Raw genomic sequence first — 22,053 nt, forward strand, 5'->3', positions numbered from 1 at the left:
CAGACCTCAGATCAGATTCCCAATCCTCATCTGACCTAAAATAAGATCCCCAAACCTCACTAGACCCCCAAAATGAGACCCCCAATGCTTGGATCAGACTCCCAGTTCCAGACCCTCAGTGCTCAGATCTGCCCCCTCCAATGCTCAGATCTCCCCCCTTCTCAGATCTGACACCCCATGCTCAGACCTGACTAACCCATGCTCAAACAAGGTCCCTCATGCTCAGATCAGACCCCCATTGCTCAGATCAGAACCCCCCATTGCTCAGATCAGAACCCCCCCCCCCCATGCTCAGATCAGGACCATCCCCATGCTCAGATCAGGACCCCTCCCCCCCATGCTCAGATCAGGACCTCCCATGCTCAGATCAGACCCCCATGCTTAGATCTATTATTTTAAAAAATGTCTTCCCTCTCCTGATCAGGCGCTGGGCTCCTGGTACTCTGCAGGTCTGACATGCTCTCCACTGTGACCCGATGAGCACAACGTCAGGTCATAGTGCGTGTCTCCACGTACTACGTTCTCGCACTGTGTGCATTAGGACGTACTGAAGAGTGAGCTGGAGCTGCAAAGTAGCAAGTGTCCAATCAGGAAAAGAGATCTGAGCATGGGGTGGAGAGTGATCCGGCCTGACTGCTTCCCAGCTCCACAGCTAGAGCCGCACTTGAAGAAGCAAAGAGCCACCCCTGCTCTACACAACTGCTCTGTCCTCTTCTCCCAAAACCTGCTTCTCCACTATTACAGAAGAAAAACTCTCCACTGTACTCTCCAGATCACATCTTATCACCTGTGCACTTGACCCAATCCCATCCCACCTCATCCCTAACCTCACCAGAGTGTTTATCCCAGCCCTAACTCTCTTCAACCTATCACTAACCTCTGGTGTCTTCTCCTCTGCTTTTAAACATGCTACCATTACACCCATACTCAAAACGCCTTCACTTGACCCATCTTCTTTGTCCAGTTATTGCCCCATATCACTTCTTCCGTATGCCTCAAAGCTACTTGAACAACATGTCCATTTGGAACTGTCCTCTCACCTCTCCTTCTGGTCCCTCTTTGACCAGCTACAATCTGGCTTCCGACCCCACCACTCGCCTGAGACTGCCCTTACCAAAGTCACCAATGACCTACTAACAGCCAAAACCAAGAAACAATACTCTGTCCTCCTTCCACTTGACCTGTCCTCTGCCTCTGACACTGTCGACCACTCCCTTCTGTTGCAAGCTCTCTCATCTCTTGGCATCACTGACCTGGCCCTCTCCTGGATCACATCATACCTCACAGACCGGACGTTTAGCGTCTCCCACACCCGCACCACCTCCTCGTCTCATTCCCTTTCTGTTGGTGTCCCGCAAGGCTCTGTCCTAGGACTCCTGCTCTTCTCTATCTACATATTTGGCATGGGACATCTTATAGAGTCCCATGGCTTTCAGTATCACTCTTATGCTGTCAATATACAATCCCATGTAAATAACATCACTCCCCTCCCTTCAGCCCCTTCTATATACAGTCCCATGTAAATAACATCACTCCCCTCCCTTTAGCCCCTTCAATATACAGTCCCATGTAAAATCACCCCCCTCCCTTCAGCCCCTTCTATATACACTCCCATGTAAATAAAATCACTCCCCTCAAGATACAGTCCCATGTAAATAACATTACTCCCCTCCCTCCAGCCCCTTCAATATACAGTCCACATGTAAATAACATCACCCCCCCTTCTGCCCCTTCTATATACAGTCCCATGTAAATAACATCACTCCCCTCCCTTCAACCCCTCCAACATACAATCCCATGTAAATAATATCACCCCCTCCCTTCAGCCCCTTCTATATACAGTCCCATGTAAATAACACTCCTACCTTCAGCCCTAACATACAGTCCCATGTAAATAACATCACTCTCTCAACCAACAGGGAGGTGATGTGAGAGAGCAGAACTACAACTCCCAGCATTCTTTTGGCTCTCACACTGTATCCATGCCTTCACTTACCTCTCCTCAGTCACAGAAGCTATCACAGTCAGGGTCTTCTTCACTAGTTCTCCTCTTCACAGCTTAGCTCCGCCCCCTCCCGCACTTATCACATGACGGTGACATCATCAAAGGTCCTTCACCACTGAGCTCTGCCTCTAGCACTGATCCCCTTACTGTGATGTCATCACAGGTCCTTCAGCTCCTGCAGTGCCTCCCTGGTTAGTAGTCATGCTTTTCTTTTCATTAGCAGGCAGTACATTCGGGGCCTGGGACAAAACATCTGGGGCCCAGTCCCGGAATGTTTAACCTAGTGACGCCCATGTTGGTTAGGCTACTTTTATACTGGCGTTTTGATTTCCATTTATGAGATCCGTTCAGGGCTCTCACACACGGTCCAAAACGGATCAGTTTTGCCCTAATGCATTCTGAATGGAAAAGGATCCGCTCAGAATGCCTCAGTTTGGCTCCGTTCCGTCTCCATTCCGCTCTGGAGGCGGACAACAAAACGCTGCTTGCAGCATTTTGGTGACCGTCTTACGAAACTGAGCAAAACTGATCCGTTCTGATACACAATGTAAGTCAATGGGGACGGATCCGTTTTCACTGACACAATCTGGCACAATAGAAAACGGATCCGTCCCCCATTGACTTTCAATGGTGTTCAAGACGGATCCGTCCTGGCTATGCTACAGATAATACAAACGGATCCGTCTTGGCTATGTCAAATAAAGATAATACAAACGGATCCGTCTTGGCTATGTTACAGATAATACAAACGGATCCGTCTTGTCTATGTCAAATAAAGCTAATACAAACGGATCCGTCTTGGCTATGCTACAGATAATAAAAACTGATCCGTTCTGAACGGATGCAGACGGTTGTATCATCTGAACGGATCCGTCTGTGCAGATCCATGATGGATCCGAACCAAACGTGAGTCTGAAAGAAGCCTAAGACTGCTGGATCTTGGCTAAGGTTTTTGGAAGAACACTACTAATGTTAAAAAAATAGTTAGGGCCCTGAAACAAAGGTTCCACACTCCACAAATCCGAGCTCCGGCACCAGGGCAGCACTTGAGCACTTTGCTTATGACCTCAGTAGGGCTGCACGATAAATCGAAAAAATAATCGAATCGCGATATTCGCCAAATGCGATATGGCGATTTGGCCGACCTGAAAATGCCGCGATTATATATAAAAGGGGCCCCGCGCACATAACTGCCTTTTGCGTGTAAAGTGTTTTACTAGTGTGTGTGTGGGTGAAACAATCTCTCTCCGAACAGGTCCGGCCTCTGTACTCACTAGGAATGCAATGCTCTGCAGCGAGCGGCAGCGAGGTGGCCGGCCGGCGGGTGACTGACGTCACTTAGCAACGCTCCTCCCACTTCAGGAAGCAGGAGCGTTACTAAGTGACGTCAGTCACGCGCCGGCCGGCCACCTCGCTGCAGAGCATTGCATTCATAGTGAGTACAGAGGCCGGACCTGTTAGGAGAGAGATTGTTTCACCCACACACACACTAGTAAAACACTTTACACGCAAAAGGCAGTTATGTGCCCAGTTTAGGACACATGAGGGGGACCAGCATAAGATGCTATATGTCCTCCACACATCCCCTATAACAGTGCCCTCCACAGGTCCCCCATAAGTGTCCTCCACAGGTCCCCCATAACAGCGCCCTCCACAGATCCCCCATATAACAGCGTCCACCACAGATCCCCCATATAACAGCGCTCTCCACAGATCCCCCATATAACAGCGCCCTCCACAGATCCCCCATATAACAGTGTCCTCCACAGATCCCCCATATAACAGCGTCCTCCACAGATCCCCCACAACACAGCGCCCTCCACAGATCCCCCACAACACAGCGCCCTCCACAGATCCCCCATATAAAGGCGTCCTCCACAGATCCCCCATATAACGGCGTCCTCCACAGATCCCCCATATAAAGGCGTCCTCCACAGATCCCCCATATAACGGCGTCCTCCACAGATCCCCCATATAACGGCGTCCTCCACTAGATCCCCCATATAACGGCGTCCTCCACAGATCCCCCATATAACGGCGTCCTCCACAGATCCCCCATATAACGGCGTCCTCCACAGATCCCCCATATAACGGCGTCCTCCACAGATCCCGCATATAACGGCGTCCTCCACAGATTCCCCATATAACAGCGTCCTCCACAGATCCCCCATATAACGGCGTCCTCCACAGATCCCCCACAACACGGCGTCCTCCACAGATCCCCCACAACACGGCGTCCTCCACAGATCCCCCACAACACGGCGTCCTCCACAGATCCCCCACAACACAGCGTCCTCCACAGATCCCCCACAACACAGCGTCCTCCACAGATCCCCCACAACACAGCGTCCTCCACAGATCCCCCACAACACAGCGTCCTCCTACAGATCCCCCACAACACAGCGTCCTCCACAGATCCCCCACAACACAGCGTCCTCCACAGATCCCCCACAACACAGCGTCCTCCACAGATCCCCACAACACAGCTTCCTCCACAGATCCCCCACAACACAGCGTCCTCCACAGATCCCCACAACACAGCTTCCTCCACAGATCCCCCACAACACGGCGTCCTCCACAGATCCCCCACAACACAGCGTCCTCCACAGATCCCCCACAACACTGCGTCCTCCACAGATCCCCCACAACACAGCGTCCTCCACAGATCCCCCACAACACGGCTTCCTCCACAGATCCCCCACAACACGGCGTCCTCCACAGATCCCCCACAACACAGCGTCCTCCACAGATCCCCCACAACACAGCGTCCTCCACAGATCCCCCACAACATAGCGTCCTCCACAGATCCCCCACAACACAGCGTCCTCCACAGATCCCCCATAACTATGTCATACCCAGCCGCGTCAGCGGCTCATATGGGAAAATCCAAGCAAATAGACCTCTAGCACAATTCCTTTAAAATATTGCATCGCATATCGTTATCACAATTTTTAGGGCCCTAATCGCAATCGCACAAAATTCCCATATCGTGCAGCCCTAGACCTCAGTGATGGTCTATCTGGCCAGATGAGCTCTTTTGCCCTTGTGGCTGGAGTCCTGCCTCTTCCTAGGTGGCCGTTTTCCATTCCTGGGCCACCTAGACGTGCTTTACCGATCTCCATAAGGAAAGAATGCACATACCGGGCACTTCCAACTATGTGGCCAACACCATTTTCTTTTTGTCTCCTCTGTCTACAATGTTCCTCTTGTGCTCTTGACTTCTGTGTAAGAAGCCTCACTATATCCTTCATCAAACCCAGGTGTTGGGGGCAGGCATCGGAATGGGAGTGGTGGGGGATGGGTGAGGTAAGTACCGTATGCTTTTTTTGTACCCTATTGTCAGCTGGTTTAAAAGTACCGGTAATTATTATTCACTGGTCAACCTCTTCAACTACCTCAATGTCCTAGACCACCAGGGATGTTTTAAACCTATCCATACAGTAGATCATCAGTGATGTTGGCATTAGCCCCTTCAATGTCCTAGACCAGTGGTGGTGAACCTATGGCACGGGTGCTAGAGGCGGCACTCGGAGTCCTCTCTGTGGGCACCCACAACCTGGAAAAAGTCTACGGTGTACCAATATGCCTTAGACTTTTCCTGCCATTCACCAGCACAGGGCGCACTATGGACAGCACAGGCAGCGCATGGACTGTAGGCAGGCTGTTATAGCTAAATTATAAGGTACATGAAAGATATTCTATATTGGACTGTAGTATTCAAGTGAAATTGCCGTGTTGGCACTTTGCGATAAATATGTGGGTTTAAATTTGGGTTACAGTTTGGGCACTCGGTATGTAAAAGGTTCTCCATCACTGATCGAGACCATTAGGAATGCTGGTTCTAACTCATTTATCAATGGAGACCACCGATGGAAGGATTATTCACATGGTGCTACTGCCCTCCCTAGGGTCAGTATGACTTGGTCCGACCATAAAAAAAAAAAGAGCTACTCTGTTTTCCCCTCGCTTATTTAAGGCTAAACTGGGGCTTCCCGTCACCAAATGTTGGCTCTTGTGTATGTTTCTGTATATCTTGGATCAGTTTTCCATCCCCAGGAATACATTTGTGTAATACAAGTCTTGTTGTAGATGACTCATTGACTCTTACATGCCCCAGAGACAGTCAATACTTAGATCACTTGATCATTCATTTCCTGAGGTGAACAACCCATAAGTGCTTCCACCGAAGTCATGAAGGAACGTAGACCGGTGGTAATCGAACATTGCTTGTCTCGTGAAAGAACCAGGAAACTCTCCAAGACGCAAATCAATCTCCATTGTCAAATCTATGAATGAGTGAAGTTGTATGGTGCCGTCATGAGCGGAATAAATCAGCCCCTGCTTATATCAAAATTATAAAAGGGGTAATCCACCATGTTGGAACCTTCATCCCCTCAATTATCCCACCATGTAGGGTCAGACTGTAAATATGTTGTCCCTAGCGGCTTTGTGGGAATCAACCTCATGGTTTATGTGTTACTTAAAGGGGTTGTCCGCTATTTTAATATTGACCTATCCTCAAGGATAGGTCATCTATATTAGATTTCTGGCACCCTGCCAATCAGCTGTTTGAGGGGCTCGTACGAGCGCTGGCTTCTCGTCACCCACAGTGGTGAGAAGGTGTAACGACATGTAAGCCGTCCCATAGCGCCGTCCTATTCACTTGAACGGGAAGAAGCCGTCTGAGATGTAATTGCATCTGCTCACCTTTGAGACTGCAACGGCGAGCAGGTAAACAGTGACGTAGGTACCTTAGATTGATGACTAATTCTAAGGATAGGGTTGTCCAGTCCTTTTAACCCCTTCCCGCCATACATGGACGGCGCATTGGGAAGTGACTTCCCGACCGCTGCCGTACAGGTATGGCGTGCTGATCGGGCAGGTGCAGGAGCTGCGCTCGGCCAATCAGGGGCAGGGATTCGGCTGTTCCTGTTAGCTGTGCCCCTGCTGTATGCGCCGGCATCGGTGAAAACACTGATGCCGGCGCATTAACCCTAGCTGTGCCACGGTCAGTGCTGACCGCAGGGTGAGTGGAGGGAGGAAGCTCCCTCCCTGTCCTCATCGGGTCCCTGCGCTGCGACCGATGGCTGGGAAGGCAGCCCGATGCCTTCTATGGAAGCCTGTGAGGCTGTAAGCAGGCTGAAGTGTATTACACTGTGTAATACACTTACAGCCAAATTGGAATGACACGCCTCCCAAGTGTCCCTCTTTTTGGCCCAGTCAGCAGAAAAAAATAAAATAAATATATATATGGCTCTCAGAAAATGGTGACACAAAAACAGGATTTTTTTTCTAAAATTGCTGTGTGCAAAAGTGGTATAACGTAAAAAAAATTATATAAATTTGGTATCTCTGTAATCGTACTGACAGCAGAATAAAGATAATGTGTCATTTTTCCAGCATTAACAAATCCCAATAAGCAATGGCAGAGTTGGCGCCTTATATTCATCCTGCTTCCCAAAAAGCTAAATAAAGAGTTGTATGTACTCCATACTAGAACCAATGATAAAGCTCCGTTAAAGGGAAAAATAAAATGTATGGCACCTGCGTCGCTCCTGATCCCCACACGGGCGCCGCTGCATCTCCCGATTGCGCGGATTAAAACATCCAGCGATGGGGGTGGGCAGCCAATAGCAGGCCACGATGGGGATGGGCCTCCCTAGCATCGCGGCTTGTCCCTGTAGCGGCCTGCTATTGGCTGCCCACCCCCATTGCTGGATCAGCGGTGGCCGTGTGGGGACCAGGAACGACGCGGGTGCCGGGAGTGGGGTAAGTATATATGAGGTGCCCAGGCATGGGGGGGGGGGGGTCATTATAGGGGTTGGACAACCCCTTTGAAAGCAGAGAAATTCTAATTTAGAAAATAGAAAATTTTTGGTAAATTTAGGTTTTCAGTAAATTTTTTAAAACATATCGACTCAAATTTACCTTAACATAAAGTACAATGTGTTATGAGAAAACAGTCTCCGAACGGCCTGGATAAGTTATTACCACACAAAGATTTGCAAAAATAGCCTCTGTCAGGAAGGTGAACAATGGCTGCGTCCGAGACTGTCACCAGCCCGACCGGTTTCAAACAGGTGACATTGTTCAGTGGGGCACAAAGACATGAGAACAGATGTTACCTGCGTTTAGTTCTTCAGATGCTTCAAATCACCCAAAAAGTAGTTTTATCATATGCTAATGAGCTGTCGCAAGTGCCCCGGGGGCGGAGAGTTTTCTGAAAGTGCCCAAGTTCCCCCGCCTCACTCGCGCCTAACTCCGCCCCTCAGTAAGCTCAGGCCAGCCCTGTGGCTCTGTGACATCATATTTCCCTATAGGCTGTTCGCGCATCACTGCCGGGCGCAGTGTTCTGCCCACTGTGGTCAGAGGGACAGGGATATGGAGTGCGCATGCACCAGTTACTGGCGTGAAATTGGCGCATGCGCACTGCATATCTCTGTGCCTCTGACCACAGTGGGCAGAACAGTGCGCATGCCCGGGCCCGGCTGTGATGCGCATACAGCCCATAGGGAAATATCTGATCAGTAGGGGTCTCACACCATGCGCCCCTGCCGAATAGCTGTTCTGGAGCTACCCTGCTCTGAACGGCGGTTCTGCTCCCATTAAGCTGCTGGAATTGATGGAGGGATGCGGGGGGTCAGATCCCTGCCAATCGGCTATCAATGGCCGTCCATATAAATAGGCTGGAAAGCAGCAGTTGTCCAGCAAATTCCCATCACTAAGGCCTCTTGCACACGAACGTGTCCGCAATGCACGGGCACGGACTGTGGCTAGAGTTGTTGCGATACCAAAATTTTGATTTGATTTCGATACCTTAAAAAAGTATTGCGATAATCGATATCATTCGATACCACGTGAAAAAAAATAAAACGCCCAAAAACCCACGTGCATTCCACATTTAAAAAAATGGCGAATCGCGCTGTTTTTATTTATTTATTTTTCTGTTCCAGCATTCATCGCATAGGAGATTTTTTTATATTTCAATAGTTTGGAGTTTCTGTACGTGGCGATATGTGATATGTTTATTTATTTATTGTTTATATATTTTATATGTAAAATTGGGAAAGGGGGCAATTTATACTTAATATTTTGGTGTGTTTTTTTTACTTTTTTTTTTAAAACTTTTTATTTAATACCTATTTCCCCCCCTTAGGGACCAGAACCTGGGATCTTTTCATCCCTTGTCCTATTCACCCTGATAGCGCTCTATCAGGGTGAATAGGACCTCACACTCTCCCTGCTGCTCTGTGCATAGTGCACACAGCATCAGGGATGTTACCATGGCAGCCAGGGCTTCAGTAGCATCCTGGCTGCCATGGTAACCTATCGGAGCCCCAGAATTACACTGCTGGGGCTCCGATCGGGACTGCCACCAATGAGGAGGGGAGAGGGGACCCTGTGGCCACTGCCTCCCCATTGCTCCGATGCTAGCAATTAGCATACAGAGCTGGAGAATATACCGGGGGCTGCAGCTGGCGAACGGAGCGGCACATCCCTGGGCGCCGCTCTACATATCGTTATAGTTAGTTTACAATGTTTGGACCGATGAAAGGTCCCCTACTATCATTGGTGACACAGTGCGCCCGCCCCTCCTCCTCCCATCTCTCCCCTCATTGGTGGCAGCGGCGGCACAGGGGGGAGGGAGAGAGTGACTCCTTCTCCCCTGTGCTGCTGAGGGAACATGAGCGCCCTGACAGCAGAGCGCTCATGTTCTCTGATGCTAGGCTGCGCAGTAGCACAGCCTAGTATCGATAAATGTCAAACCCCGATACGATACCGGGACAAAAGTATCGATTGGGTATCGATATTTCAATACCCGCAACAACCCTACCAGCCGCATGCGGATCGCGACCCCATTCACGTGAATGGGGTCCGCGATCCGTCTGTTCCGCAAAAAGTTCTATCTTTTTGCGGAACGGAAGCACGGAACGGAACACCACAAAAGCACTCCGTAGTGGTTCAGTTCCGTTCTGCACCGCATCTCCGGATTTGCGGATCCATTCAAGTGAATGGGTCCGCATCGGTGATGCGGAATGCACACGGCCGGCGTATGCGGGCTGCAGTACGACCACGGGGGCCTAAGGCTGGAAACAGGCATCATCCCCGCTGGGTCCAATTATAGTCAATGGAGTCTGGCGGTGATCTGGCGCTTTCTGGCCATGCCGGATATGATTAACTGTAGCAGGCTGTTCCTCTGCTGGAAGATTTTAACACTAGGCTACATGCACACGACCGTATGTGTTTTGCGGTCTGCAAATTGCGGATCCGCAAAAAAAAAGGATGATATCCGTATGCCATCCGTTTTTTGGCGGATCCATTGTAACAATGCCTAAAACGGACAAGAATAGGACATGTTCTATTTTTTTTGCAGGGCTACGGAACGAACATACGGAACGAACATTTTTTGCGGACCCATTGAAATGAATGGGTCCGCATCCTATCCACAAAAAAAAAACGGAACGGACACGGAAACAAACAACGTTCGTGTGCATGTAGCCTTAAAGGGGTTGTCCTGGAAATAACATTGATGACCTATCCTCAGGGTAGGTCATCAATATCAGATTGGAGGGGGTCCCGCTGATCAGTGTTAGAAGAGGACAGTGCTCTGTGAGAGCCGCGGTCTCTTCCTAGACCATGTGACGTCATCACCGTACATCGGTCACATGACCTAGTTGCAGCTCAGCCCCGTTGAAGCGAATGGGACTAAGCCGCAGTACCAAGCACAGCCACTATACAATGCACGGCGCTGTGCTTGGAAAGCTGCCGGGAGCCGGTGAAACAGCTGATCGGCGGTGGGGGCCAGGACTTGTGATAACGATGACCTATCCTGAGGCTAGCCCATCATTATTAATGCCTGGATACCCCGGTGGTGTCACTAGTAAGGCAGGAACGGGGAGAGATGAGCGTGGTTAGTTTGGGGTCTGGTCTGGGGTCTGTAAACAGTAAATCCCTCTTGGCGACTCCAATGCTGTATGCCTAGTTGCCAGCAGTCCCAAATTAGCAGGGACGGTCCCTAATTTTTAAAGACATTCCTGTTAAATTCAGGCTAAAAATGGGTGTCAGTCAGTGGGTACGTAAGTCCCACCAAAAAGTGGACGGTCACTGGTAGGTTTGGTGTTCCTGGAGCTTCAAAAATCCAGTCCACCAAGAAGCGGTCCTGTTCAGTTATTTACAACTTTATTAACAAACTTCCAAGAACATGCTCCAAAATTTGCTCCATTCATTTTCTGGATTCCAGAATGTACGCGCCGATTCTCTTCTGACACGTCATCGCTTCAGGTGCTGGCATTCCACGGCGCGCAGCGACCTGATGACAGCTATTCATTAACCACTCGAGAACAAACACTCTTATCTGGTCCTGTTTACCCAGCTGCCTGACCACAGAGTCTCAAGGACAGGGCCTCAGGATGGAAGGAGTCTTTCCAGATATCCCACAATTAGGTCATGTGCTGCCCCCTTCTTAGTCCCTATAGGAACCCAAAAAAAACTGTGTGAAAGAAGAGCGGAGAAGAACGGATTCAGAGCGAAAGCTGAACGGACTCCATTATGGTCAATGGAGTCTATTCGGCCCCCGTAGGCTCGGTTATGTCCCGAATCTGCAGCTTCCATTCATTTAGTTGTTCTCCTACGGTAATGGAGCAGAACAGACAATATATGACCCATTGGCTGATGGGTGCCGGACCCACATCTATCTCGTAAACGAAAAGAAGCAAGCAAGACAGTGCAGGGTCCAGCCCACCACCTATTGGCCCGCCGAAAATAGCGCGCTCTACTATTTTTTCAAGTCCCCAAAGAAATTAATGGGATCTCACCGCCCTTACACGGCCTCCGCTTCCATTTACTTCTAGGGAGCCGACAGACATAACCCAGCCAGCGCTTGGCTATTTTTGATGGCCCCATAGAAATTAATGGGGGGCGGCCGCGCATGAGCCGTGCACCCACCTTCATCGGCTGCGTTTACAAGATAGGTCTAGGTCCCAAAAGTGGGAAAACCCCTTTAAAATCCTGAACCCCATCCATCCTACCACCGCCTGCATCAGTGAAGTACCTGTACAGCACACGTGACTGCTGTGGCCAATCACTGCCCTCAGTAGTCTCACGCCCCCTACACCGCTGAGGTCTTTGACGGTCTTCGGCGGCCATATGCCAAATATGGGCCAATCGGCACTGGAGCCGAAAAACATGATGTCATGAATGCAGTGGTGGTGAAGAACATTGTGTGAGTGCCACAATGGAGGGGGTTCAGGACGGTGGGTATAATATTTTTTTGTTAAATTACCTTTTTTAGCGTTCCTGCAATTTTTATTTTCAAAACAGAAATATAATTACTTGGACAATTCTTTTAAAGGAAGGTTTGTAATATAAGGGCTTTCGGGGAGCAGAATATCGATGGCCTCTCCTCAGGACAGGTCCTCAGTATCTTATGGTTGAGGGTCCAACTCCCAGCACTGCCACTGATCAGCTGTGTGAAGAGGTCCTGGTGGTGAGCATACCAAGCACAGCGCCGGACATTGTACAGTGGCTGTACTCGGTATTGCAGCCAGAGATCATTAAGGCCTCATGCACACGACCGTTGTGTGCACCCGTGGCCGTTGTGCCGTTTTCCGTTTTTTTCTGCGGCTCCATTGACTTTCAATGGGGCCGTAGAAAACTCGGCTTGTGCACCGTTTTTACACCGCGCCCGTGACCCGTGTTTCGAGGCCGTGAAAAAAATATAACCTGTCCTATTTTTTTCACGGCCAACGGTTCACGGGCCCATTCAAGTCAATGGGTCCGTGAAAATCACGGATGCACACAAGATTGTCATCCGTGTCCGTGATCCGTGTCCGTGATCCGTGTCCGTTTTTTCCTATCATTTCAATGGCAAACTTGACTTAGATTTTTTTTCATCTTTCATGTCCGTGGATCCTCCAAAAATCACGGCAGACCCACGGAAGAAAAAACGGGCACGGATCACGGTACAACGGAACCACGTTTTGCGGGACGTTAAAAAATACGTTCGTGTGCATGAGGCCTAACTGGAATGGGACTGAGCCGCTCCTAGGGCATGTGACCGATGAATGTGACATCAGTGGTCTAGGAAGAGAGCACCGCAACCTCTTCAAACAGCTGATTGGCCGAGGGCCAGGATGTTGGACCCCCACCAGTCAGATACTGATGACCTATCCTGAGTATAGGCTATCAATATTCTGCTCCCGGAAAACCCCTTAGAAGCGATCTGGTTATCTCGCCTTGGATCTGTATTACAAGGTCTAGATTGGGGTCTTAATTAGGGGTCTGAGTGTCTGGGATCAGTATTGACGTGTCGTCTGTGTTTAGGGGGTCCGGTGTGTTGTCCGTGTTTAGGGGGTCCGGTGTGTTGTCTGTGTTTAGGGGGTCCGGTGTGTCGTCTGTGTTTAGGGGGTTCGGTGTGTCTTCTGTGTTTAGGGGGTCCAGTGTGTTGTCTGTGTTTAGGGGGTCCGGTGTGTTGTCTTTGTTTAGGGGTCCGGTGTGTCGTCTGTGTTTAGGGGGTCCGGTGTGTCGTCTGTGTTTAGGGGGTCCGGTGTGTCGTCTGTGTTTAGGGGGTCCGGTGTGTTGTCTGTGTTTAGGGGGTCTTGTGTGTTGTATGTGTTTAGGGGGTCCGTTGTGTTGTCTGTGCTTAGGAGGTCCGGTGTCGTCTGTGTTTAGGGGGTCCGTTGTGTCGGCTGTGTTTAGGGGTCCGGTGTGTTGTCGGTGTTTAGGGGGTCCGGTGTGTCGGCTGTGTTTAGGGGTCCAGTGTGTTGTCGGTGTTTAGGGGTCCGGGGTGTCGTCTGTGTTTAGGGGGTCCGGTGTGTTGTCTGTGTTAAGAGGTCCGGTGTGTTGTCTGTGTTTAGGGGTCCGGTGTGTTGTCTGTGTTTAGGGGGTCCGGTGTGTTGTCTGTGTTTAGGGGGTCCGGTGTGTTGTCGGTGTTTAGGGGTCCGGTGTGTTGTCTGTGTTTAGGGGGTCCGGTGTGTTGTCGGTGTTTAGGGGTCCGGTGTGTTGTCGGTGTTTAGGGGTCCGGTGTGTTGTCTGTGTTAAGAGGTCCGGTGTGTTGTCGGTGTTTAGGGGGTCCGGTGTGTTGTCGGTGTTTAGGGGTCCGGTGTGTTGTCGGTGTTTAGGGGTCCGGTGTGTCGTCTGTGTTTAGGGGGTCCGGTGTGTTGTCTGTGTTAAGAGGTCCGGTGTGTTGTCTGTGTTTAGGGGGTCCGGTGTGTTGTCTGTGTTTAGGGGGTCCGGTGTGTTGTCTGTGTTTAGGGGGTCCGGTGTGTTGTCTGTGTTTAGGGGTCCGGTGTGTTGTCTGTGTTAAGAGGTCCGGTGTGTTGTCTGTGTTTAGGGGTCCGGTGTGTTGTCTGTGTTAAGGGGTCCGGTGTGTTGTCTGTGTTAAGGGGTCCGGTGTGTTGTCTGTGTTTAGGGGGTCCAGTGTGTTGTCTGTGTTTAGGGGGTCCTGTGTGTCGTCTGCGTTTAGGGGATTCGGTGTGTTGTCTGTGTTTAGGGGGTCCGGTGTGTTGTCTGTGTTTAGGGGGTCCGGTGTGTTGTCTGTGTTAAGAGGTCCGGCGTGTTGTCTGTGTTTAGGGGGTCCGTTGTGTTGTCTGTGTTAAGGGGTCCGGTGTGTTGTATGTGTTTAGGGGGTCCTGTGTGTTGTATGTGTTTAGGGGGTCCTGTGTGTCGTCTGCGTTTAGGGGGTTCGGTGTGTTGTCTGTGTTTAGGGGGTCCGGTGTGTCGGCTGTGTTTAGGGGTCCGGTGTGTTGTCGGTGTTTAGGGGGTCCGGTGTGTTGTCTGTGTTTAGGGGGTCCGGTGTGTTGTCTGTGTTTAGGGGGTCCGGTCTGTTGTCTGTGTTTAGGGGGTCCGGTGTGTTGTATGTGTTTAGGGGGTCCGGTCTGTTGTCTGTGTTTAGGGGGTCAGGTCTGTTGTCTTTGTTTAGGGGGTCCGGTCTGTTGTCTGTATTTAGGAGGTCCGGTGTGTCGTCTATGTTTAGGGGGTCCGGTGTGTTGTCTAGGTAAAGTCCAGAGTACATAAGGCTTCTGTCTGTTGTACAGACTCTGTTGGGGGCCATTAGTTCTAAGATTTTCTTAGTAGATTGCTATGACTAGTAAATACAATGGAGCTTGCCACTACCTCTATCTTTTCCCGTCCCTATATCTCCATGGACATGCTCTTCTGAAGGGAAACCCATATAGAACCTGGGAGATTTCTCCGAACGTTCTCTAGTCTACACTACCCTCTAGTGGTGAAACTAAAAATCACAGGCAGCCAAGTACAATTGCCTGAAGTCCTAGGGTGGAAATTCAGACAGAGACCCCATTTCATTCCATTTATCACCAGTTTGCAGCTTTGTCTCAGGACTGATATACGTCGGGCCATTAGATTTGCAGGTTTTCGCTTACTCTGTGATGCGGGTCACCAGTGATTCTCTATTGTTTTGCAAATAGAGGACTTCAAAATGTAACGTAACAAAAAGGATTTATTCTCTGTTCGGACCCGCTGCCCTCATAATACATGGCTTCCTTCACAGCACAGGGGGAAACAAGTATAGGCATCCATTCTGGCTGTTCCTCAGGTTTTAACCCCTTCAGGACACTGTTATTTCCCATTTTTGCCTTTTCAATTTTTCATTCCCTGCCTTCCCAGAGCCATAGCTTTTTTTATTTTTATGATGGCTTGTTTTGTACTTTCTAATCGCACAATTTAATATTGCATACAATGTAGTGGAAGCTGTAAAAAATTATTATTCAAATGGGGTAGAACTGTAAAATAAACGTAATTCCGCCACAGTTTTTTCGGCATTCCTTAGTATTGTAAAAATGACCTGTTACCTTCATTCTCTGGGTCAGTGTGATTACAGCAATACCACATTTATATTGTTTTTCTTGTGTTTTAATACAAAAAAAAAAAATCTCCGGAATTGTTTTATTTATTTTCATCGCCATATTCTGACCATAACTTCTTACTGTCATGTCTACGGAGCGGTGTGGAGGCTCATTTTTACTGGAACGATCTGTAGTTTTTATTGAGGCCATATTGGAGTGTGTGTGTGTGACTTTTTGATCACCTAAGGCCTCTTTCACGTGGGCGTTGCGGGAAAATGTGCGGGTGCGTTGTGGGAACATGCACAAATATTCCGCTTGAGTGCAAAACATTGTAATGCGTTTTGCACGCGCGTGAGAAAAATCGGCATGTTTGGTACCCAAACCCTGAACTTTTTCACAGAAGTTCGGGCTTGGGATCGGTGTTCTGTAGATTGTATTATTTTCCCTTATAACATGGTTATAAGGGAAAATAATAGCATTCTGAATACAGAATGCATAGTACAATAGCGCTGGAGGGGTTAAAAAAAACAAAAAAAGCAATTTAACTCACCTTAATCCACTTGCTCTCGTAACCGGCATCTCTTCTGTCTCTTTCTTTGCTGATTGCAGTCAAAGGACCTGTGGTGACGTCACTCCGGTCATCACATGGTCCGTCACATGATCTTTTACCATGGTGATGCAATCAGCAAAGAAAGAGACAGAAAAGATGCCGGCTGACGAGAGCAAGTGGATTAAGGTGAGTTAATTTTATATTTTTAACCCCTCCAGCGCTATTGTACTATGTATTCTGTATTCAGAATGCTATTATTTTTCCTTATAACCATGTCATAAGGGAAAATAATAATAATGATCGGGTCTCCATCCCGATCGTCTCCTAGCAACCGTGCGTAAAAATCGCACCGCATCCGCACTTGCTTGCGGATGCTTGCGATTTTCACGCAGCCCCATTCACTTCTATGGGGCCTGCGTTGCGTGGAAAACGCACAATATAGAGCATGCTGCGATTTTCACGCAACGCACAAGTGATGCGTGAAAATCACCGCTCATGTGAACAGCCCCATATGGCCGTTCGCCATATGGGATGAATATTTTTATATTTTAATAGTACGGCCTTTTTTAAATGCAGCGATGCCCATAATGTTTAGTGTTTTTTCATTGTTCATGTATTCATTTTTTATTCTAGGTAAAGGGGGTAATTTGAATTTTTATAATTTTTTTTATATTTTAAACTTTTGTTTAACTTTTTTTAAGTCACCCTGGGTGACTATAATATGCAATCACTGGGTTGCATCTTGTATTGTGTATTACATAACGATGCAATACAGAATACTGAATTTAGTATATTCCAGTGCAGTGTAAGACTAGCACAGGCCTAGGGCTCATGCGCCTGTACTGTGGACCGCAAATTTCTGTCTGCAATGCACGGGTACTGTCCGAGTTCACGCCATTTGCAGATGCAGACCGATCCTCAAGATACGTTCTGCACCGCAAAAAAATAGAACTTATTATTTTGTAGTGTGGAGGCAGAGACTGAAATCCCACAAAAGTGCTCTGTAGTGCTTCCGTGGGCCTCCAATCCGTGCCTCTCCGTATCTCGCGGATTGCAGACCCAATACGGAGCGCACACGGCCGGTTCCCGTATATTGCAGACCCGTTGTTTGCAGTCCGCAATATGGGCACGGGGCACACACGATCATGTGCATGACCCCTTAGTCAACCCTGATCACAGCCAGAGGAAGGCAGCCCAGGAAGCGCACGGCTCCGTGTTTTAGCGGTCCTAGGTGGCATGGTCACATTTGAGCACGGCATCTGAGGGGTTAAATGTCAGCTTTCAGCATTACTGTTGACCACAAACATTACTCCCGGGCTTCTGCTGGGACCCGGCTGTTATGGTGCTCCCTGCACTCGTGAGCGCGCTCCATCTTTAAAGACCGGACTTTCGCCAGATGTCCGGAAAGGTTTAATGGCTGTTTTAAATGCCCATCAAAACTGCATGAATTTCATATTTTATTTTATTTTTTAAATCCCAGACCCTGCAGTGCCCTCTGTATATATAATACCCATCATAGTACTTGCGGGCCGCAGCACGAGCACGGGTCGCACACGTTCGTGTGGACTCGGCCTGAATGGAGCCTAATTACATAGAAAAAATTGGGCTGGGCATAAAATTTTGAATAGATGGTTCTGCAAAAACGGAATGGATACTGAAGACATACGGAAGACATTCCGTATGTGTTCCGTTTTGTTTGCGGACCCATTGACTTGAATGGAGCCACGGAACGTGATTTGCGGGCAATAATAGGACATGTTCTATCTTTCAACGGAACGGAAATATTGAAACAGAATGCATACAGAGTACATCCCTTTTTTTTTTCGGAACCATTGAAATGAATGGTTCCGTATACGGACTGTATACGGAATGTAAAAAATGTTTGTGTGAACGAGCCCTAAGTCAATGGGCACCAGATCCGTTTTTTTCCGCGTCCGATAAAAACAGACCCGGCACCATTGACTTAAATGGTTTTTGATGCTGGATCCGGCTTGTTCAGTTTCCCGTGACGCACACAAAAAACGTTGCTCGCAGCATTTTTGTGTCCGGCGTGGGAACGCAACGGAACAGAATGCATTCTGGTGCCTTCCGGTTTGCTCAGTTTTGTCCCCATTGACAATGAATGGGACGTTTTGCTCCGGTTTTGAGAGCCTCAGACGGATCTCAAAACCGGAAAAAAGAAAAAAACACAGATGTTAAAGTCGCCTTAATTCCAGGTAACCCCCAAAAATGAAGATTAGCAGGGATCAGTGTGCAATGATGGCGGTGCTGGGCCCCCAGTCAGCGGACTGGTATCTCTCCAGTCACAATAATAGAGAGATCATTCCGGTAATAAAACACAAGGAGCACGTGAGCCTTTATGGCCGGGCTGCCTAGTCTCTGGCCATTATAGAGTTAACCCAGTCCCCGCCTGAGCTCTTTAAGAGGCTCCGCCCCCTGGGATGACATACTGGTGCCCCAGTGCAGTACTGGGAAGGAAGCATGTTGTGAGCAGTGTGCAGCCTCTGGTCCAGCCGCAGTGAGTCTCAGCCCCCGTGCTGTCCCCTATTCTTATAGATTGCGGGTTTATTGCTGGTGACTATAGGAAGAGGGTTACCATGGAAACAATTGTGTATAGATACAATGTATCAGACAAGGCAGCAGAGATACAATGTGACAGTATGTGGAGGATCCGCCGTTCACGGGTAGTGTTGAGCGAACTTGTGTTTTAAGTTTGGCGTCTAAAGTTCGGGTTCAGGTTATCGAAGAATCGCGTTATGGATTCTAAATTCCGTTATGGTCCGTGGTAGCGGAAACCATAACGCGGTTCTTCGATAAGCCGAACTTAAAACACAATTTCGCTCAACACTATTCACAGTAACTTTTTGCAGGCGAGGAGGAGGAATTTTATGTTTGTGTTTTTTGTATAGTTTTATGTCTTTTTTTTTTCGTGGCGCAGAGAACAATGTTAGTTTATCTTCAGGTATAAAATATTTCTGCAAATGAAAATCGGTTCTGTTCATCCGAATGGGGTTGTTTTGGTGCCGAGCACATGGATTTCTACAGACCCCATCCATACGAGTCATACGGTCTCGTACGTGAATTCACCCCGGAGGTTATCGGCGCAAGTCGCTGTTATCAGCATCTGTAATAAGATGTCCGCACGGCAACCAATCGGGCTGATGATGTCAACTAGATAATGGTGCATTAAGGTCTTTTTCACACGAGCGTGACGGATGCGTTCAGTGAAACTCGCGCCATTTTGCAAGCAAGTTCAGTTCATTTTTTTTTTTCCACGCGGGTGCAATGCGTTTTGATGTGTTTTTCACGCGCATGATAAAAAACGGAAGGTTTATAAACAACATCTCTTAGCAACCATCAGTGAAAAACGGATCCGTCCCCATTGACTTGCATTGTAAGTCTGGACGGATCAGTTTGGCTCCGCTGCAAGCTGCGTTCGGGTGTCCGCCTGCTGAGCGGAGGACAGACGGTGCAGACTGATGCGTTCGGGGCCGCTTGTGAGAGCCTTCAAACGTAAACTCACAAGAGGAACCCCGAACGCTAGTGTGAAAGTAGCCTAAAGGCTTATGCACACGAATGTATTTTATTTCCTTGTCTGTTCCCCCTTTTTTTTTTTTTTTTTTTTTTTTTTTTTTTTTTTTGGTGTGGACCATATGCAGAACCATTCATTTCAATGGATCCGCCAAAAAAAACCGGAAGTTACTCCATGTGCAATCCGTTTCCATTTGTCTGTTCCCCAGAAATATAGAACATGTCCTATTATTGTCCGTATTACGGACAAGGATAGGACTGTTCTATTAGGGGCCAGCTGTTCCGTTCTGCAAAATACATACGGCCGTGTGCATGAGCCCTAACGCTGAACGCTGGATTTCCATGTATGTGTCTTGTTCAGTGCTGACGTTCACCCAACGCGGTTCTCTTCTCCTCCTTCTCCGGCGTTCTCATCGGTGGCCTTGGCTCTTGCAGAACATAAGTCTTCAGAAAATCATTTGTTTTTAGGCTACTTTCACTCTCGCGTTTGGTGCGGATCCATCATAGATCTGCACAGACGGATCCGTTCAGATAATACAACCGTCTGCATCCGATCCGCCTGTATTATCTTTAACATTTGGCCAAACGGATCCGTCTTGAACACCATTGAAAGTCAATGGAGGACGGATCCGTTTTCTATTGTGCCAGATTGTGTCAGTAAAAACGGATCCGTCCCCATTGAATTACATTGTGTGCCAGGACGGATCCGTTCGGCTCAGTTTCGTCAGACGAACACCAAAACGCTGCAAGCAGCCTCCAGAGCGGAATGTAGACGGAACGGAGGCAAACTGACGTATTCTGAGCGGATCCTTCTCCATTCAGAATGCATTAGGGGCCAAACTGATCCGTGTTGGACCGTGTGTGAGAGCCCTGAACGGATCTCACAAGCGGAAAGCCAAAATGCCAGTGTGAAAGTAGCCTTAATTTCAAGGGATTGTCTGAGATTAGAAAACCCCATTTACAAATGCTGTATTCCTACATTCTGGATTAAAGGGGGCCTCTGCGCTCTGCATTGTGTCTTACCTCCTATTAAAGGGGGTTCCCAGCGAGGCAGTGGCGAACCTTCAGCGATGGGGGGCGGCGCTGAGTTCTTTCTTTTGCTTACGGTGTGAGAACTCTGTATTTCCATGCAGCCATCACTAGGGGAGCTATAAACCCCTATGCACTGAGCTCCCCCTAGTGGTGGCTGCAGACAGGCAGCTTTGTAATAGAAGGGAGGCAGGAGATTTCTGAATGTAACCTAAATACGGTGGTCAGAATCAGCGCCATATGTTTGAAGCACCTGTTCCACTTTATCCGCTGTAGAATTCAGATAAAGTGGGAAAGGAAGGTGGATATTTATTGGAATTCTTTTATTTTTTATTTTTATTAAAATGAATAAATAATGATTAAAGGGGTCGTGCAGTGGTTTTATATTGATGACCTGTGCTCAGAGTAGGCCATCAATACCTGACTGGTGGGGGTCCAACACCTGGGACGATCAGCTGCTCCATGCGAGCGCTGCTTCCTCTTCATTACACTACTCGTCGTCTCGCCTGTAGCCTCAGCGTGGTGTAATTACAAGTACTCGCTCCATTCACGTCAGTATTTCTGGGTCCGCATCTGTTCCGCAATTTTGCAGAACAGGTGCGGACCCATTCATTTCAATGGGGCCGCAAAAGATGTTTTTGCATCCGAGGTCCTATGAGATTTTCAGACCTTCCTCTTTTGAAGGAACAGCCCCTATTTTGGACCCAAGTTCCTCTGCCCCTCTTTGCTCTTTTAAAGGTCCCTCTTTTTGATCTGAGGTATAGATTTGCATTATTCCATTCACAGTGTTGACCCAGAAAGTGTTTGCCTGGTTCCTCTTCCTATATTCGAGCCCGTCTTGTAGATTATTTCATTATTTGATGAAGTTTCTAAATTCTGATTATTTTTGCACATTGTGTATAAAGAAATGTATTGAAGTGTATAAATCGGCAGGAAAAATGGATCCATCACACAATGAACCATGAGTGTCCCTCTTTGACTGTCCAAAAAGTTGGAAGGTATGGATTTGTGTACAACCCAGCGCAGGGTGGCTTAAAAAATAAAAGATCTTAACTCTCCCTAATCAATCCACCCGCCGCTGCTTTGATCCACCCTGCTCTGCACTTCCTGGACGCTCAGCCAGTCCCCGTCTG

At 48.5% G+C, this 22,053-nt stretch overlaps 1 protein-coding gene across 2 annotated transcripts in view; it reads left to right on the forward strand.

Annotated features, from left to right (window-relative positions):
• RPIA (ribose 5-phosphate isomerase A) overlaps positions 1–22,053 on the forward strand; it is a 69,990-nt gene that overhangs the window by 5,584 nt on the left and 42,353 nt on the right. The window contains exon 1 of one of the 2 annotated variants that reach the window (XM_044294383.1): positions 18,800–18,878. The exons of the other annotated variant lie outside the window; for it this stretch is intronic. The gene's annotated coding sequence lies outside the window, so the exon portion shown is untranslated. Of the gene's footprint in view, positions 1–18,799; positions 18,879–22,053 lie in introns of those variants that run through there. 2 annotated transcript variants of the gene reach the window in all.

This window comes from Bufo gargarizans, chromosome 1, assembly GCF_014858855.1.
Source record: "Bufo gargarizans isolate SCDJY-AF-19 chromosome 1, ASM1485885v1, whole genome shotgun sequence".
NCBI lineage: Eukaryota > Metazoa > Chordata > Amphibia > Anura > Bufonidae > Bufo > Bufo gargarizans.